Below are 6,225 nucleotides of genomic sequence, written 5' to 3' on the forward strand. Positions count from 1 at the left end.
TTGGGAATGGATACTAAAATACTTCGTATGCACCTTGATTGAATTAGATGTAATGGTTTAGAGGTTACTAAATATTATATTTCCTTCAACTACCTAATAAATAGGAAACAATATGCAAGGAAATTTCAAGGACATACAAAGAATTCAAAACACAATAGTTTGAATTTACTTTTTAGGCATCATTACGTTGTCATGTTTCATATACTGAAACATAATGTATAAACACAAGTAATTATACATCCAAGCTCGAATAGATTAAACATAATTGAACTTACTAATTTGAAGTTTACTGAATTGTAACTAGTTGTTTTCCATAATCTAAAGTTCGTAATGTTACCTAAGCGAATATAAAGTGATAAGTCGCGCCTTTGCATCGAATACATATATACATGCTGTTGAAAGTTTCATGTTGATTTGAATTGTCAGTTTTCTATGCAATTTACATGAGCATTCTGTAAAACGTTTGTATTTGATCTGTGTAATTATCAAATCCGGTGCAATTATCACGTGTATCAATCAACTCAGTCTCTATTGATCCATCGTCAATAAAAGCTGGATAGTATATCAGTTACGGTATCGATACACATGCGTATAATCATTCAAGCAGATTACAGTAATGAGATAATTGAACGCCTCTTTCGACCTTGGAAATAACAGCCTCCGGTAGAATGCATATATAGTTACGTCCTTGTTGAAAAGGTTTGTCCCGTGACAAGTGTAAAATAAACAGATGCGCTGTTATATCATTGGACATCTTGCTTTATGGAGTCACGCCCTCTCTGTGATGTTTATACATGCATGCACATCTGTAATCTTATGAACCCTCGTTTGCATTCAGTAAAGATATAGGCACGCCCACCTTCATAAATATTGGGGGTGGGGTGTCAACTGCAAGTTTATACACTATAATAATTCAGTATAGTGTCACCTCGTGAATTCTGTAATGCGTGTACTCTAGTTTGGGTAGTCATTCGTATCAAGGTGAAGATTATATTTACATGTACAGCAAACCATTATGTAGTAGTTATTGTGCATAAAATGTATATGAAAATAAATACTACCTCTACTCAGTGGCTGGATTTCAATCGCTTTGTTTTACTTATCGAAAAACACTAAAATGAGTACAAATAAACTCGCCAAAGTGACTATCTGCTCCTATTTGTCTTATGTGTATATTTCATACATCGTTACCAGTGTGTATGTTTACAATACACAAACTGTTACATGATAGCTTGAGTTGATAAAGCCAGGAAACTCAGCATATCGACTGGTCAAGGATATAGCCAATAACCAATCTCTTTCCAAGCTGCTGAGTGACCAAACGTGCCCTTCAGAAATTTCGCCCAGGTCCCGTCACCTGTCCTTTCCTCTGTGACAGGTATCTCATGATACGATTGGTCGCAGATAACATATGACCAGCCACTATACTGAACAGTTGAGATACCGAACGTTCTATTCGGGAATTTGATGACGCCCTATCACGTGACTCTTTGTTTTATGTCTATGCAAGGAATATGTAGTATACATTTTGTATATGTATGTTTGTATGGTCACGTATGTTTTCTGCATTAAATCTGTATGAAATAAAGTGCAATGCTATGAATGTGCTTTATTGCTAGTCACAGACTTGCGCTATAGTACTTTCATTAAAATAATTCGTAAACACTAGAAATGTATCGGCAAAACCGCTATATCGTCGAAGATTATAAAGTATGAAAGTAAATTCTTCTTTACAGTATGTCATTGTCATAGATGTTTTTGCAAATTTAAACCTCACACAAAGATATAAAGAGAGAATTTGTTAACGCGTGTCTCATCTGTTACATACAAAGAATACATGTGTATGCATATTGTGATAAAATATAAATGTACAAGCCGATAAACGGTCTACAAGAAAAACTTGCAATAAAATTAGATAAAGCTTGCAATACACGACATGTATTCACACCTGATTTCTTTCAACTTATATCTTTACGACACAATTAAACAATCAGGATTTGTTTTGTACGACTAGACAGTTTCCTGTGATCCCCGAAACCTGCCAGGGAAATCAGGTGTGACTAGCACTAATTAGTCTCGGCACAGAGAGTGGGCAATCAGCGAGGGCTTCCAGGTGTTGAGTAGTGATGGGGCTCTCGAGGCTCAATGAGTTAAACGGGTTTATTGAGGATTTGGTTACAGTGCCAATCTGCTGACCATTTTCCCGCGCATACTCTCGGTCGCACGTAAGGTTTCATTCTCGATAATCTCCAGGGTATACGTTCCGATAAATCTCCACTATACCCTGGATGCATCTACGGCTCGAGCCGATGATTTTATGAACTCCCTTGGTTGTTTTTTATCCAATCAGGTGTCTACGCTGGGAAGTTAAGCGTACCAATCATAACTACCTTTCGCTTTTTATATTATCTAACCGATTAAACTTGGCAACACAATAATATATGTTGCAGAGGTACTCTGAAAGAGGTAGAAGGAGTACTTGCATATATTTTTAAGGTTTCAGACCTGTCAATTTGTCTGTATGTATTCCCCAAATCTGAGTCGCACTGTGAACAAACTTTCGCGGCTGCGACCGCTATCTTTGTTCACACTGGCAAGCTTGGTTTGTAACGGCGGCTTATCTGATTGGCTACTGTGAGAATGCTGAGCCAGCAGATGCATCCAGGGGTATAGTGGAGATTTATCGGAACGCATACCTTGGAGATTATCGAGGATGATGAGGTTCATGCATGTATTGTCCATGGGGGCGACGTGGGCCAATAAAAGGCCTTTTTGCGCCCAACACATTGACTCGAGTTAATAAAAAAATCATATGTAATGTCATCGCTAAAAGAAATCGTTTAGTTAACATAAAAGAACCTCTGCTTAAGCAACCGCTTCAATTTCTGAAACATGAAATACTCTTTCAATAAAGAAGCAATAGGTTAAGGTGACAGAGCGTTAAAATGATTTAAAATCCCAGAACTAAATCTGTCTAAGTCACTTAAGAGCCTGTCTAGATAACATCGTATTTTCCAGATGACGACACAAAATCTATAAACATGGGGTTAAAATAATAGGTGTTGCAATACTGTTCTTTCAAGTGTATAGTATGGACATAGATTAAAGACATATTTCATGTTTGTTCAGTGGGTATTTGCCCTTGATCTGGTTATTGGGTTTTCACTGGTTTTAATATTAATAAATGCGAGTATTATCATTGGACTTCCAGCCATTCGGAGGAAGGATTATTATGGAAACAATAATGGCATACTAAATGACCAGTAGAGGCTTTTATAACCCGCCTTAGTAATAACATACTTAAAAAGAAACTATCTTTAAAGGTAAAATCACTACAGTGGAAATTCCAATGACGGAAGATGAAGTTCCTGAGGCAAAACATGTGAGTACTTTATATAATGTATTGAGGCCACTACTCTTGCAATATGTTTGTTCCGGATTCCAAAATTAGTACACCGTGCTGATACGTTTTGTTTTAAAATTAAATTTCAAATTCAAAACATAACTAGAAATCAAAGTAGTTATGCTAATAATAACGGCATATGATGTATTGGTTTATTTGATAATCTGTTTCAGGATAACGTAGAGAACATACATTCTAAGCTGTTTTTTTTCTTGCTTTGGCAGTGAAATTTTTCATGCGCAATGGGACTGTGATAAGTGTCCATATCAACGATGCTTTGCCACTGACGCATTCGTCGCTGTGGAACTGTACTCCAACCTGCGTTGTGGACCTGACTTATAAACTCTGCAAAGCACTTTGCCAATTTGATAACAAATCTAAGCGTGATTACAATGCTTGTCTGTCGAAAATGGAAAATGGAAATATACAATTTGTCTTTGGACATGACGAGAAGGATGAGGCCGTGAAAATGGCAAATGACTATGAAGTTGTGAAAGACATGATGGAAGAACTTTTAAACAAATTCATGTGGAAATGACCGATATCGGCGTAAATATAGAATTTCTGTCTCCGACGAAAAATCCAATTACGAGGATGAGTCCCCACCACAAAGTAAGATGAGATACTATTTCTTAATCAACAGTTGCTTCTGTCTGCTAACATTATACTGGTAAAGCAGCTTTTACGAAAAAATCACACGAACTAATAACCACAAACGTTCTCACTTTTATCTATAATAGCTCTCACTTTTATCCATAATAGTTCTCACTTTTATCCATTAATAGTTCTCACTTTTATCCATTAATAGTTCTCACTTTTATCATTAATAGTTCTCACTTTTATCCATAATAGTTCTCACTTTTATCCATTAATAGTTCTCACTTTTATCCATTAATAGTTCTCCATTAATAGTTCTCACTGTTCTCCATTAATAGTGCTCACTGTTCTCCATTAATAGTGCTCACTGTTCTCCATTATAGTTCTCACTGTTCTCCATTAATAGTGCTCACTGTTCTCCATTATAGTTCTCACTGTTCTCCATTAATAGTTCTCACTGTTCTCCATTAATAGTTATCACTGTTATCCATTAATAGTTATCACTGTTATCTATTAATAGTTATCCATAATAGTTCTCACTTTTATCATTAATAGTTCTCACTTTTATGATTAATAGTGCTCACTTTTATCATTAATAGTTCTCCATTAATAGTTCTCACTGTGATCCATTAATAGTTATCCATAATAGTTCTCACTTTTATTCATTACTAGTTCTCACTTTATCCATTAATAGTTCTCACTGTTATCCATTAATAGTTATCCATAATAGTTCTCACTTTTATCCATTAATAGTTCTCACTTTTATCTATAATAGTAACACAATCTTAATCCTCTTCTAATTTTATGAATAGAAACTGCAGGAAGATCACAGGACAGAGAACAGAAGCCTGAACAGGAAACCGCCACTACCGGCGATGGTAAAACGAGTTATTGTCGTTTTGGTCTGTATACAATATCTACAGTGAACTTCCTCTTTTTGTTACTCACCAACATGCAATTGGCATTACAAAACAGTTGTTTGTATAATAGCTTTCTGTTTTCCTACCTTGGTCACAATAACGTGTGAGAGAGACCTGGTGCCAGCATATGGTCGATCTGTCAACATTCAGTTTGTTTTATGATAATCATGTGACAGTTTTCATTCACGATCTCTGATTTTTATGTATTTTTTCATTCAGCATCATACGTTATACGTTGAATAAAAACTGACCTAAACTAGTCTTTGGCACAGTATTGTTTATTCTAACGGCACGATATGTTTTAACACCTGTAATTGAATAAAAAGGGAACCAAAACATCCGAGACTATGCAGTGAAGGTGAACAGAAAACAGCCCCTGTGTGTGATTGCAAAGTAAAAATTTTGTATTAGTTCTGTATGAAACATGTATACTATACTTCTGTATTTATTAACATTTAATATTGCCTACAATACAGCAATACTTGTATAGATTTCATTTTCGTTCTTTAGTGACTACCAAAGGAGTTGATGGCACAGGTATAGCAAACAGATCAATTGTTGGCGGGACCCTGAGAATTGGAAAAGTGATTCAAGCCCAGGGTATGATTTAAACAATATTTATTCATTATTAAATGAACCGATTGGTAAACAGGCTATAAGCCTATAGAAATACCTCTCCGAATACAATGCGATGGGAAACATTTTATATACATTCATCATTACAGACAGGAGAACACACCATTTGAGGAGTAAAAGACTTAATGAAAAGACAGTAGTATAATTAATCAATTAGGTAAAAATCGTTTTGTTAAGGTAAAATAGTCATGTACAGATTTTACAATATTTTCATTGATTTCGTCAGAATATGAGTAACTTCCACATAGTACAGATTGAATATTAAAACCATTTATGTAATAGAAACACTGCGATCGAATTGTATTAAAATTTGGTCAGATAAATAGAAAATGAATGGCATCTTCATAATGATGGCCACAAGTGCAAGTAGACGTATTTTGATGAAAACGGTCAAATTTATGTGCGTTTAAGTCACTACAGCCAAGTCTTAACTTACAATGAATTATTTGATTAAATGTATTACCAGTGTTTCTGAAGACATGATGTACGTTGGATGAGACAGTTCGATCAAAGTTTTTCTTGAACATGGCAACGGAATCTATGTTTCTTATAATTATCTAACTTGTTCCTCTCCATCACAGAGGATGGTAAAAAAATGTTTTTATATGTTTCCGTACGACATAATGGTACTTGAAGCATATTACTAGATATAGATCCATATGTGGATAC

The 6,225-nt window shown here is 35.2% G+C and overlaps 1 long non-coding RNA gene across 1 annotated transcript; it reads left to right on the forward strand.

Moving 5' to 3' along the window:
* The first annotated feature begins 4,903 nt into the window (after positions 1 to 4,903).
* LOC124278251 lies at positions 4,904 to 5,499 on the forward strand. The gene is made up of 2 exons (XR_006899041.1): positions 4,904 to 4,939; positions 5,045 to 5,499. It is a non-coding gene; the product is annotated as an uncharacterized LOC124278251 (long non-coding RNA).
* Positions 5,500 to 6,225: the final 726 nt, after the last annotated feature.

The sequence above is a fragment of the Haliotis rubra genome, unplaced genomic scaffold, assembly GCF_003918875.1.
Source record: "Haliotis rubra isolate DU_JTF1 unplaced genomic scaffold, ASM391887v1 Scf2337, whole genome shotgun sequence".
Classification (NCBI taxonomy): Eukaryota; Metazoa; Mollusca; class Gastropoda; order Lepetellida; family Haliotidae; genus Haliotis; species Haliotis rubra.